This window comes from Fringilla coelebs, assembly GCF_963513975.1.
Source record: "Fringilla coelebs genome assembly, chromosome: 6".
Classification (NCBI taxonomy): Eukaryota; Metazoa; Chordata; class Aves; order Passeriformes; family Fringillidae; genus Fringilla; species Fringilla coelebs.
In genome coordinates this window covers 5,209,087-5,223,636 of record NC_140034.1, presented here as the reverse complement: position 1 = coordinate 5,223,636, position 14,550 = coordinate 5,209,087, and positions in this window count along the sequence as shown.

Here is a 14,550-nt window from a genome sequence, read left to right as displayed (position 1 = left end):
ATTTTAATTTTCTTCAGGTAATACAAATCCTGCCCTTCTGCAATGCTCTCCAGTCTAATGCTGGGGTTTTTGAAGGGACTATGTGCTCCACTTCCAGCAGGAGTCCAGCACTTCTCTCCTTGCAGAAATCCCCCTTTAAAGCACGTCATCAGTACTCTTCTGCAGCTGTTTTTCTTAGTAGTCTAAATAAAGCTTTCAAGTTACAACTCCTTGATGTGAAGCCAGATTCAGAGGCTGTTAGTTCCTTTGTGTATCCTCAGCTTGTCCGGGGGTGTTTTATTTTGGGACGGCTGCTTGCTGCAAAGCTGTCCATTTAGCAGCCTGCTCCTGCCACATTCTGCTCCTTGCAAATGACAATGTAAGCTCCAAAGCACCACTGAGTCCAGCCCCTGCAAACCCTTTGCACTGTGTCTGCCTTTCTGCGAGGATAAAGGATTTTACAAGAAGGAATTTGCTCAGACCATGGGCTCACCATCACAGGAGCCCCAGGGAAAGGTGTTTCACTGTGGCTGAACAGCCAAGGCAGGTATCCTTCCCAAGCTGCAGTTGCAGCCCATACAGCTGTGGGGTACAGATGGAGTCCCTTCCTCATGTGAATCAGTTATATGGGGAAGGCTGATCCCTTTGGTGACACACAGCCACCCCATGGGTCCAGCAGAGGCTGTGTGACATAGCATTGGCTTTGGGGTGGCATTCCCATCCTGTTCCTGGGCCGTGTGCCACTTGCTTGGTCACACTCCTGTGACCAAACCAGCCAGTTCCCTGGGCCAGTCCAGGATGAAGGTGGTAGGAGGCTAAGCCAGCTCTGCCACCAGGAGGAATGTGGACCCATAGCCAGCTTAGGGACCCACACAGATCACTCCAGAAATCTGTAGGCAAACAACAGGGTGAGACCAAAAATCCGCTTCTATCCTTTATCAAAACCACTGCCACTTACTTAGGATGCTCCAGGCATGATTCAGCACTCATTATCTTCATTGAGCTGCAGATTAGGCTGCAAAATTCCCAGATAATAGCTTTATTAGCTCTGTATTATTCTTTCAACATTATTTATTTACACTGCGTCAAGAACACTCAAAGCTTTCACTGAAACAGTAACACCAGTTCGTCAGAAAACATTTTACACTGTGCTTTCTACAGGAGCAAAGATCCTGTGTAGAAGGAGCTACCCCAGGACAAAAGTACCTTTGCCAGGGAGGTCTTTTTGGCTCAAGGCTGTAGGTGTTATGGGTGCCCCACAAGATGCTAATAGTGTGAAAAGGTAATTTTCTAGAATTTCAGCACAGGTAATGGACTATTGTGTCCCGTTACCTGCTGTGCCGGCTCTGCCAGGGCTTCTCCTGGCCCAGGGACAGCTGACACTCATGGCACGACTCACCAGGGTGTTTTTCTTGAGCTCCCAGGGGCTGTCTGCCTCCAGCCATCCATCCTGTCCCAGCACAGGCTGGCACTAAGCCTCTTTTCGATGGAACGAGATTGCATTCTCCCTCCCTCTCCCGTGAAAAAGGAATTAGACTGGTTTAATGATAAATGCATGGGCCCTTGGCTTTGGCCTTGCTCATCAGCCAAGACAGCACATGGGCCACTCCAAAGCTGTGGTAGCCCAGAGAACCAGTCCTAGGTACGAGGAGTTGGCCCCAGGAAGGACTGCTTGGGAGCACTATGGTCCCAGGTCCTGCACTACCTGCTGGCAATGTAACCAAGTCCAGATTTTCCTCTGACTTGATGTCACTGCAGAGGATCACTGTGGGGGATGATGACAGCTGAGTATCCACTCAGCTTTGCCCTGTCCTTAACGACCTTGTCATGGAAAACAGGAGCTGACAACCTGACCCTCCAGACAACCAGCTCCTCTCTGGGATGCAAAGGACCTTTTCTGGCCCAGGGTACTGTACTTTCTCCATTTCTTTCCAAGTGACTCTCTTTGCAATCAGAGCTGCTGACCATCCTATTAGCCCACTGCCCAGTCTGGAATAAAGGGACCTACATGATGCTGGGGATTTTTTGGTCCACATTCTCCCTATGAGCCTTGGTACCCATTGCTTCCAGAGCTAAGCACAGCCCCACAGGACACCTAACACTTTCCCTGGGGAGGATGATCCAGGAATGTCATATCACCCACCTGAGTCCAGCAGAGGTGAACGTGCACATTCTTGATAGCCCCAAAGGGCCCTGCTCTCCCCAGTTCACTCCTGGAAGAAGGATTCCCACTTGGGGAGTGACTGCTTGTGATATACCCACCACACAGGTGCTGTGGCTTCCCAACAAACCTGGCAGATGCTGGGGGCCAGCTTTGATGTGCATTTGTTTGCTATTTGAAACAGTCTCTCCTGGAAGGGCTTGAACTGGAGGCTGTGTATAAAAGCTGCCATTGTTTTTATTGGGCTACCATCCATGTGTGTATAACACAGATGCCCTGAGTGATTCTGCTGGCGGGAAGCGGAGGTGAAGAGGCTCCTTTGGACGTGCTCAGAAATCATCTCCCCATCCAGGACTCCTTTTAGAGATGTTTAACATCATCCATCTTTCAAGCCTCTCGCAGCAGTGCCACATCTCTGGGGTTTGGTATAAACACTTGAGCTCAGAGTCGGTGAGACAGAGCGGGGCAGGTGGTGCAGTTATGAGATGTCCTGCGTCAGACGTGGTGCAATCTGTAGCTGCTTGGAAACGCCCTGGCAGAGAAACAGGGGATCTGGGAGACTCACCTCTCCATTCCCAGCCCAGCCCAGGGGCAGCCTGCCAGCCCCAGAGCACAGGCACGAAGCCCTAATGGAGCTACAACACAAACTGCTAAATTGCTTGCTGTTTGTACTCCACATCAACCAGAGCTGTCTGGAAGAAGCTCTGGATAATATTTGCTTGTGTGTTCCTCTTTAAAATCCCAGCTGCAGCTTTCTGGAGCTGCTAGGAATGTACTGCCCTGGCACTGCCTCTAACTGAAGCTCTTGTCAGCCAAGAAGAGATGAATTTGTCCCTTCTTTTGAATCACAGAAGGGGTGTCTCCATCCTTCTCCCCACCTGTGGTACACCCACCTACATCCCACCTTGGGCTCTTCTACTGAACAGCCATCGCCACCACCAGCCCAGCTCCATCTGCTCCACGTCTCTCCCATACCCATCCCTTTCCTTTGGGACATACCTTCCCTGGGTGCAGATGTCCAGCACCAAGTCCTGGTGCCCTCTTTGCCTCCAGCAGCTCCTGGGACTTGGACTGGAAGCAGATGTCTTGCTCAAGCCCAAGGAGTGGATTGGTGTCAGAGGAGGGATGTGGAAATGCCTGCCTGTGCTGTGCCTCCCTGCCAGCCCCGCTGTGTGTGAAAAGTGCACAAACCGGACATTCAACTCACCGAGCCTTTGCACAAGGCCAGGGCTGCCAGGGAATTATCAGATGCTCTTGTGGCTCTGCAGAGAATCCAGGATTCTAAGGGAAGGGTTACTGATTGCATTCTGGCCCTGGGGAGCTGTGTTGGACAAACTGCTGTATAATCACTGCAGAGTCCAGCCTGCAGAACAGCACTGTAATATTTTTCTCTTATCATCGTGCAGCTTTGGAAGCTCTTATTTGATCTCCTTTATCCATGTGAATGTGTTCAAGAATGCAGCAGCCTCTGCCTGCAGAATGTTCCTATTGTTCCCTTTGTTCATGGATCTGGGCTGTTCCTCAGCCTCCTCTCTCCCTTCCTGTAAAGAGACACACTCTGCATGGTCAAAAAGTATCTTTACAACTTGATCTTAGATTTTAAGTCAGCCATGAGAAAGGCAGAGGGCATATTTTCCTAAATATTACATCTTTTTATGATGCAGAGGTGAAAGGTACCCTGAGCTCACACAGAGAATTAGCTGCTTTTAACTTCATCCAGGATCTACTCACCCATGCCCAACCTGCAAGCTGCTCTGAATTAATGCTGAAAATGGATGGCATTGCATTGGGCATATTTGGCTTATCTATCTGTTCTTCTTGAAGTGCTGACCCTCTTAGTTTGAATAAATCCACAGCAACACAGTAAATCAGCCTGGAAGAGAAACAAAGAATCTGAAGGCCATGAGAAATGAGGATCTGCATTTCAATTTTTTATCCTGCTTTTTTTTTCTGATACAAAAGCTTATATATGCCTTCTTGCTGAAAACAGGCTGGAATTGGCTTAGGTATTAAAAGTGTTTAACTTGGAGACTTCTTTTTGTGAGTGTGGAACTGAATTCAGTGCTTTTCAAAAGCAGGCCTCCAGCTTTGCAAAAATGTCTCTCGAATTTCTAGATCAGCCCTTTCTTCTTCTCCTTTCAGACAGGTCTGCAGCAGGTTATCCTAACATGATCTGCACAATCTTTAAACCCCATCGAGTACACAGCTTCAAAATAAACCTCAAACAAACCTCAGCTCCATCTGAAACCCCATCTCCTCTCCATCCTCCTTGTGGAACCTGTAGGAAAATGTCAAATTAAACAAATGAGAACTTTGGCACAGCTGAGTTAGATCAGGCTGAGTTAGTCATCAAAGTTACAGCTGGAGGTTGTTAATCTGTTGGTGATTTCCAAGCAAATAATTTTTTGTATTCTGTTTACAAAATAAGAGAATTGAGATTTTTGGTTGAGCCTGGAGGCTGATGCATCACCAGCCACGGTAAAGCAAAGATGACACGGAGTTTGCTCGCACACTGAGGAAGGTGTGCTCCTTAATGAAGCCTGAGTCATCACTTCCATTAGGAGCAGGATGGAAGGATGGCACCAGAGCCACTGGCTGCCACGGGGCAGGGGCCAGAACCTGCTGAGAGCCTGTGGCACACATGAGTGGTGAGACAAACTGGAAATCACTGGCTCAAGGCTGGATGTCTGCTTTGGCTTTCCTACCTGCCTCACTGGGAATTCCTTTAGAAATCATCACTGGGAATTCCACCTTTGACTGAACTTATGTGAGCAGGAGGCCAAATAGTTCTTAATTTTTTTTTAGGTCTTGTTACATTTTTGGATACTGAATGAAGCCAGGGAAATCGCTTACTGCTGCTCAAGTCTCATGGATGTGCAGTGCTGTTAATCACAGACTTCATAAATTGTAAATTAAGGTTCCCAAAATCATGAGATTTGTATTTGTATATTTTTAAGTAGGAGAAGTTTACTCCTTTTATTGAGATTTTGTACTGTCAGGACATGAAATGGTTTTTTTCCCCCCATATGCGGCAGCAGAAACAACCCCAAAAATTAAAACCTCTATCACAATTTCCTGACTCCAGAAACAGGAATTTAGAAAAAACATCCCCTTCCTACAGACCCAACTGAGACCTTTGGACATAGGCAGTGTAGGTAGGGGCAGACATTTTGGTTCACAGGGACCAAATTCTTTCTACCCTGATCTCTGAGCAGTGGACTCTGAACCTGCCATTGCTGAGCACTCATTATTTGATCTGAAGACTGAGGAGGAAAAAAACCCCAAAAAGCAGCTGTTTTGCAATGTGGCCTCTCCTCTGCCTTGTGGTAAAACCCCTTCCTAGAGTGTGGAAAGCAGTAAAACCCTGCTGCCCAGCATTTCTATTTTCAAGCAATGTCAAGGTGAAAAGCCCCCCAAGTGAACCCTGAATGTCTCTTTCCTCTGTTTGGCTCACAAAGCAGGAGCAAAGAACAAACCTCCTTTCCTGTCCCTCCTACCTCCCTGAATCCCTTCTCATTAAGGAAAGAAAAGGTCAATATTGGTGGTGTTGAAATGAAGCACAAGGACTGAGCCGCCTCCTGCGCCTGGTGCAGGGCGCTGAAAGAGCCAAGCGTGAAACAACATTTTCCAGAGCCTCCATCAGCTCAGGGGGCTGGTTTTGGCCTGCTAGTGTGCAAGGAAGGAGCCTGATTTCAGGAAGCAATTTGCAACCAGCCCCTTAGGAGACTAAGGGGGGGAAAAAAAAGCACCTGTGAGTGGGTCATAGCTTGGCCTCTCCTGACAGAAGTTTGAAAAGTCCCTGGCAATTTGGGAAATTCAAGAGGTGGTGGACAAGTCCCACCAGGAGGACACTGAGGAAACCTGAAGCTTGCCACACCAGAGAGCTCTTGGTGAGGCTTCCCATCTTGGCCCAAGCCACTGTCTCCCCTCCTCTTAGCTGTTTGCCAATTCATCCATGCAGCAAAGCCCACACCTGAGCCCTGTGTTGTCCTCATCATGAGCACAAATTCTCAAAAGTGGCATGGAGAGATGATGTTTCCCACCCCACCAATTTACCCACCCATCTTATCTCTCTGCAGCTGTCTTCTGCCTCTCCACAGCTTCCTCTCCATGGCCTGGGAGATGCTGTCCTGGCCAAGCATGGATTTGGTCTGTCATTAACCATCTTGATCCACTTTCAATCCCAACACCATCATGTTTCCTCCTGTGCTGCCTTTTACTCTTCCCATTCATACTTTATCACCCTCTTTGAGTCCTGCCTGGTGATGGTTGCAGAGGTCAAAGCTGGGACTGGCACCCAAGGCTTTGAGACTGTATCCTCATGGAGAGTAGACTCCTGTATTCTTGTGTTTTTCTCTCTGTTCATCTCCATCCACTATTGCCCCTGCTCTTAAATCTTCTGGCACTCTGGGTGTAGAGAGATGCCCCTTTGCTCTGTATTTATCTACCATCACTTATGATGCTGTTGTGGGTGCATTATGAGAGATATTGCCTAAGCCTGGGTGAAAAACAGGGGCCAAAGCCCCTTGGCACCACCATCACAGTGATCTGTATGCTGCAAACTGAGCAGGGGTGGAAGGCTTAAGTGTCCCAGAACTATGCAACAAATACTGTCCTGTAAAAAATAGGAATATTTTCCATTTTCATTGCCCTGTTTTGGTATCAAACTAAGTGTTTAAAAAGCCTGACTTTTTTCCAGGGATGGAACATTTGATTTTTGACCAACCTAACTCTTGCAATCTTAAATCTGTTTTAGAAGGAACCTTTTTTTAATCTTTTTTTTCTTTTTCTGTGCAAACAGACATAATTTCTACACCACCCAATTACTCCTTGCTTGTGTACCAACAACACAAAGCATTTACCTTGGCAGACCAGGTTAAACAGTGCCCTGAGGGAAGCTGAATAGGCCCTGGTGATGAGTTACAGTGTCTAACACTTCCCAAGTACAATCACAATGATTTATGACCGCTGACATGACAAAGATTTTGTCTGGTAGTGAGGAGTGATGGCTGATGTCCCTCTAAATCCTTATCATTTCTGGCAGCTTAATTGAATCCCGTTAACAGATGCAACAAAACTGAGAAACATTTCTCCTCCTAGAAGTCCTCGTCAGAGCAAAGCAAAGATGGTGTTGGCATTACTTCCCTGTTTTCAGGAATTCTTCTTTGAAGTCAGAGGGTGCAGAAATTATCTTCCTAAAAAGAAAATGCCACCAAAGTAGTATTTTATCTTCATATTTGATTTTAGGACACCTTGGCATGGGAACAACCTCCCATGATGGGTGGTAAGAAGGGACCCTTGGAGAGTTGCTGGAGTTTTCCCCTGCGGAGTGAGGCATCCCTCATTCAGCATGCAGAGAACTTGGGCTTAGGTCCAACTTGGAGCCTTGCCCTCCTCTTGGGGGTTTTGAAGCCTTTCAGACCAGTTGAAAAAACCTCAGATAACTGTGACAGCCAGGGCATCCAGCCCTGGCCTGAGAGGTGTTCTGGGAACAGCTCTGCAACACAAGAGCTCCAGCAGATGCAAGGCAGGAATGCAGGCATTCTGACAGGCCTGGGAGTGCTGCAGGAGATCCCACTCTGCCTGGGTGGCTGCAGGGCTGCAAAGGGGCAGCGTTTGCTCAGCACCCAAGAGAGCAGCAAACCAAGGCCACTGGAGGCAGGTGGAGGGAGAAAGCTCCATACTCCAAAGCTGCTGTGTGCCAGAAAGGCTAAAATGTTGCACATGGTTTTCAGGGAGGCTCATCCGTAGAAGCAGTGGACGCCAGTAGCCTAGAAGGACTTTTAGGAAAGATAAAGTTGTGCATAGAGCAAGTCCTCTTACAGCAGCTGAGCTGCACTAGTCTCTCATTTGATTTCATGCACCAGGGTGTTATCTTTTTCTTGGGAAAGCCATGGAACTGGGTAGAATTTAAATTATACCCCAGAGAAGCTAGCTCACTTCTCTGACAGAGGTCATAATGAGGGAGTTGGGATTCCAGTTATAGCTCAGCACAGCAGATGTAGCTGGTTTTGCAGATGATAAAAATACAGCCTTGTCTCAGGAATGCTGCAGAAGTGAGGCATGCGGGTGGCTGGCTTCTTTTTTTCAGAGCTGTTGTTTAACTCTGGCTGTACTGTGCAACAGTTGTTCCCATTGGGAAATCAATATTTACAGAGTAAACAGCAATGAGACATGGGCTGGGTGCCATCCAAGCACACAGCAGGACCTGCTCTGGTAAATGCCCACACTTCAAACTGTAAAAAATGTTACTCCTCTCTCTTTTGGGGTAGGAGTATACTTTTCATTACCAGTGATGAATACTGCTTTATTTTTACTTTGCTCTCTAAGCTTTCCAAGGCCAGCTTGCAAAAAAGGAGGCAGTCATTGAAACATGGAAAGCTACATTATATAGTCTCCTATATCAAACACAGCTCACCTCCTCCAATCAGAATTTAGTGCTCAGTGCACAGAATTAGCCACCCAGCCCAAAGGAAAGCAGTTTATCTGAGAAAGCAGTCAGAACTAACACTTCAAATACTGAACTTCCACCCTGAGCTCCTTCTTGCTCTCATCTGTATGTTATAGAATCATAGAATTGCTTGGGTTTGAAGGGACCTTCAAGACCATTTTGTTAAAACCCCCCTGCCATGAGCAGGGACACCTTCCATTAGAGCAGGAGGCTCAGAGCCCCATCCAGCCGGGCCTGGGACCCTGCCAGGGATAGAAGTGTTACAGGGGCCTCCTCAGGGATCCTGCAACTCCACTGCCCACAGAGACCTTTCCCTGGAGGACAAACACCAGTGACCTCAGGGAGCAGGTCACTGAGGCTCAGCTGGGACTAACACAAACCTGGCAATGTGAACTTGGTGCTTTGCTGTTCCCCAAGGCACTGCCAATGGAGGAATGCACTACAGGCAGAGTGGCACTGCCTCTCTCACTTTACCGGGGTACTACAATGAGTCCATGTCCTCTTGGATCTCCAACAACACACTGAAGCTGTCTCTGTAATACTGCCTGGTCCTGTATTCCCTCCTGTTTGCAGAGGCACAGCTGTAAGGAAAATGTTCTGTCTCTAATCTCTATTTACACAGGATGGTGATAAAGAAATTCCTCCACAATCATTTAATCTCTCTTTGGGCTGACACCACCATCTTTGCTCAGCCCAGCTCCAGAGCAGCAACACATGCAAACACCACACAGTGATTTGTGGGCTAGGGAAGGACAGTCATGTGCAAACAATCTCTGTACCAAAGTATCCCTCAAGTCTTGTGCTCAATTTTGAACCTCTCACTGCAAGAAAGACATTAAGGGGCTGGAGAATGTCCAGGGAAGGACAGTGGAGCTGGGGAAGGGTCTGGAGAACAAGTCTGATGAGGAGCAGCTGAGGGAGCTGGAGGGATTCAACCTGAGGAAAAGGAGCTCAAGGGGGACTTTCTTACTCTCCACAACTCCCTGACAGGAGGGTTGAGGCAGGTGGGGTGAGTATCTTCTCCCAGATAATATGTAACAGAGGAAATGGCCTCGAGTTGTATAGCAAGAGGTTTAGATTGGATATTAGGTGAAATTTCTTCACTGAAAGGATAGTCAGGCATTGAAACATGCTGTCCAGGACATGACTGAGTCACCATCCCTGGAAGTGTTCCTAAGGTATTTGGGTGTGGCATTTTGGGACATGGTTTAGTGGTGGGCTTAGCAGTGCTGGGGTAACAGTTGGACTCAATGATCTCAGATGTATTTTCCAACGTAAACAATAATGTGTTTCTAAGTTTTTTGCTGAGCACTGTGAGTGAAAACAAGTCGGATGAATATCCCACCAGGCAGAACAATACTGAGAAGAAGGACAGCCCCATCTTCTGGAAGCTGAAGTGATTGAAGCTCTTGCCCAATTTTGGAAAGAGATTTGTAGCAAGCCTGTTTTGGGGTGGGTTTCTGCTGTAAATTCAGCTGGCTGGCTGCAGCAGTGAGGTGCCACTGGCATACGTGCTGTCCCCACGGTGAGCTGGCCTGCTGGTGTCAGTAAGCTCTGAGCAAGCTCTGCACGAACTCACTGCCTGGCCCTAAAGGATTGGCAAAACAGGAAACTCTTTCAAAGGTGTCTAAGGACTTGATGTTGATGTTTGAATTTCCCTTTCATATCGCTGCAGCATTTTTGTCCAGGCATTTTATCCCTGCAGCGCAAAGCTGTCATTTATTTGTAGTAAATGAGATTTTGTGCTTTTGAAATGAAAGCCAGGGCAGACAGAAAATAAAAGTATTCCAAGCCACTTTTGTGCATTAGACAAGTGTTAATTAGGGGAAGTTGAGGCTTTCCAGCCCTTGGGGTGAAGCATATCTTCTGTACAAATAATTCAGAAGAAGGCAAAGCTGTTCTCCTTAGTGAGATTTTTGGTTCTATACGGTTTGAGGAAAACACAGAAAGTACTCATCAGTGGGAACAGAGTTATAACACAGTGAGAATAACTTTAAAGGAGCTGATGGGGTCCAAGACCAGTGCAGAATGCATAGCCACAGCTGGGAAAGCAGCATTCTTGCTCAGCCAGGCACACAAGCAAGAAAATGGGCTGAGAAAACATGGCAGGGTTATTAAGGAAACTCCTCTGGTCACCATCCTACCTGTGAAATGGGTTCTGTCTGCTCACAGCCTGTGATCACAGTAGCAAGATGGTGTATCTCACCATCTTCCCATGAGCTCCTGGGAACCAGCTCCCAAAGCAGCAACTGGCAGTGATGGTTATTAAAAAAAGCACTCTTGAAGCTGCACCTGATGCTGGCCACATTGTCCTGCCAATTTCTGGCAAATTGTGCACTTGGAAGAACTATAGAAAAAAAATCCACCAAGAATCTGAATATAACCTTTTTGGTGAAACTCTGTCCCACTTGTTATCCAGCTCAGCAAATATTAATGCCCTGCCCCTGAATTCAAATTCCCATCAGAGCCATTTTCCCCAGACAATGGCATTCTTTGCCCTGGTAATCACAGAAAGTGGGCATTTTCTCAGAGGAAATTAATTTGGCTGTTTAGAAAACCCCTCCACACACACACAGAAAAAAAAAATTGGGAAACGAAACTTTATCAATAATCTGGGAAAGCATTATCACCAAAAGCCTTTTCTGCTAAAGGGAAACACTTTCCCCAAGCCATTGAGATGCTAAGGGACAACACATTACTTAATATTATCTTAAATGAAGAAAATTAGATGTCCTTGCATTTAATTTTACCACTACACATACCTTGCATTGAAGTTCTGACTTTATTTCAAAAGAGTGATTCATTCATTTAGCTTTTGGTTAATTTTAAACTTATTTTAGGAATCATAATAAATCTCACTTTGAAAGTGCAGAATGATTAATTTCTCAACTACAGTTTTTGCTTTGAAGTGTCTGTTGGCTGTTAATAAAATAAGTCCTTTTACATTTTCTTCAAAGTCACAAAACACAAATACACATGGACGCTTTGGGCCAAAAGAGGGGGGTGAAAACCTGTCTGGCAGTGGGAATTTAGCTGAAAGGAGGAGGGGAGCTGCTGTCTTACCACTCTGGGGAAAAGTGCTGCATTTGTTCAGCCAAAACTGCTGTGTGTGCGGAAGTAATGGGAAAGCTGGGACTGGGTCTGTAGAGATCCTGGTTTAGAGGGTGGAGTCTTGGGCAACGAACATTACATTTTGTTAGAAAACCACTAGTGCTTTCACAGCCCAGATTTCATAAACCTAATGTCTGTCTGGCTGAAAGTTTAGTGCCTTAGAGCCCTGCACTCAGTGTTTGCTTTGTGGTGAATACTGTAGCAGGGTCTGTGTCCAGCTCAGAGCTGCTTTTGGAGTGAGTCTAGAAACACTCGCAGGTGAGACAGGGAGAAACATGTAGGCTCAGAGGAGCAAACTGCCATCTGGCAGAGCTGGGCAGCCACCCTCGCAAGCCACTGGCTCAGGCTGGCTGAGGATGAGCCTCAAGTGCTCAGGAGTGAGATTTTTACTTTGTAAAAACCACTGTCAGGGCAGAATGATAAACTCAGGTGCTGCAGTAGTGCAAAGGTCCTTCCGCCCTCAGAGAAGGATTTCACCAGGAACACTGGTGCTACGAAGCAATTTCCATCCCAAGCCAGCACCTGTGTTGCCACCAGGGGGAGAAGGAAGAAAAAAAATGAAGCAAGTTGGAATTGAGTAAGGGATATGTCACGAAAGGAGTCCTCTCTGGAAGACATAGTTCTCAAAACCAAAAATCCTTCTTTTGCTAAAGTGTTTCACATTTCTGTAGGGAGAGTCCCATTTAGATGCACTTCAGTCACTTAACTCTAAACCAAAAAATATCACTGAGCATGACATACTTCCTTTAGTAAGGATCTTAGGATCATTTGACAGTATTTCCTCAACTGACCTCCGACAGCCATCTCACAAAGTCCAACTCCCTTCCTAGGGGCAGGACACTTTGAAAGACTACATGTCCTGAAGTGTCCCACTGCAAAACTTGGGCGGGAACACAATTTGGCCATGTGGGAACTGCCTGATATTAGCACTATTGAAAGAAAGGTTTGGGCTGTGAAACCAGCTCCTGGCAGAGGAGAGAAAGGTGCTGCTTGTGCACTGGACTTGCCATGATCCAGTGGGAAAAAACGGGCTCTGGATGGGCAGAAGAGTTTCAGGTTGCCCGGAAGGGTTTCCATGTGAGGAGAACCTTTGTGCCAAAAACATCAGCCAAGGGACTCCATGCCCTTCCAAGCAGAAGGAAAAATCAGAATGTTCCTTGGAGAGAATTGGAAGGCTTGGAGTGAAAGTCAGTGCTGGAATGTCCCCACGTGTCCGTGTGGATTTTGCCAACCTGCAAGGCCAGAGTACTGTAATAACTCCATTGTATGATCAATGACATTGAAACAACATAGGGTCATAACAGTGGCACACCAGCTTCTTCCATTCATCGTTACATGAAACACAGCTGATTCTAGAAACACGCTGTTTGGAAATGGGCGACTTTCCCACCATTTCCTACATGTTTTGTCTTTGTGTCATTTTCATCTGCTTGGCAAACACAGCCTGGAATTGATGTGGCTAAGAGACTTTCTCTATTGCTTGGTTCAGCAGGGTTTCAGATCAGTGCTTCTGTGATCTGCCTTCAGCTTGACCAACATCTCTTGCAGCCTGTAACTCTTCTCAGAGTGGTCAAAGAATGTGAATAGGGACTAGAGACATCACAGACTTTTCTGGAGGCAGCTCCAGCCTTGGCAGAAGTAAAACAACTTATGACCTCTTGGCATGAGGCTTTCCCACTACCACTGATCCTACCAAAGCCTATTCTCCTGTCCCAAGGCAGAAAGTGAAGATGAGGAGAGCAAAGGGAAAAACAGCTGCATAAGGGTGAGCACTAAAGTGAAGTTGTTATTAATGACTTTATGAAATGACATTATAAAATACTCTGGATTAAAACCAGCTCCCCATCACAGTAGTATGGAATTGCATAGTTTGAAAAAGATCTCTAAGACTGTAGAGTGTCCAACCACAAACCTGACACTGACAAGTCTACCTTGAAACCATGTCCCAAGTCCCACATTCTCACATTCCTTAAGAGCCTCCAGACATGACAATACCATTAATTCCATGGGCAGCCTTCACAGCCCTTAATAACTCTTTCAGAGGAGAAATGTTTCCCTAATACCCAATCTAAGCCTCCCCGGGCAGAACTTGAGGCCATTTCCTCTTGTCCTGTCCCTTGTTCCCAGAGAGCAGAGCCTGGTCCCCATGTGGCTACTCCACCCTTCTGTCAGGGAGTTGAAGAGAGCAATAAAGTCCCCCCTGAGCCTCCTCTTTGCCCATCTCAGCCCCTCCAGCTCCCTCAGCTGCTCCTCATCAGACTTGATCTCCAGACCTTTTCCCAGTTCTCTTCCCTTCCCTGTGCTCAGCCTTTTGGGACCTGTTGCAGCATTCCCCACTCCACACAGGCATGTTTTTATCTAACCCTTGCTAGGTCTGAGTGGGAGATTAACCCCTTTTCTTTGCAGTGACCTAACTTGCAGTCTGATTGCTGGCTCTGTTTGTTTTCTTGCATTTTGCATCACCTCCACAAAAGAAAAAATCACCATAAGAAAGAAACTGCTGCTAGAGGGGAGTAGAGAAAGTCAGAAAGTACTTTGTGGGCAATTCCCGTCCTCTGTTCATCGGTGGGTGTGATTTGGGCTAGCCAAACGATTGGAAATGGCTGTTTCCCTCTTCCCCTTCTCAGAGTGTTTTAACAAGACTAGGAACCAAGTAGAAACGAGGGAAGATTGACATTCTGGAGAGGGCAAGCACATCTGCAGCCATTCACTTGTTATGCTTCTCCAGGACCAGAGTGGAATACATAAACCTCTGGCTCCAGCTAGAGGCCACTCGCAGCTGGGTTTCTAAGCTGAACAGAGCTCTCCTTAGGAACTATCACTCTGCTCTGTTAAGGTGTGTGGTACC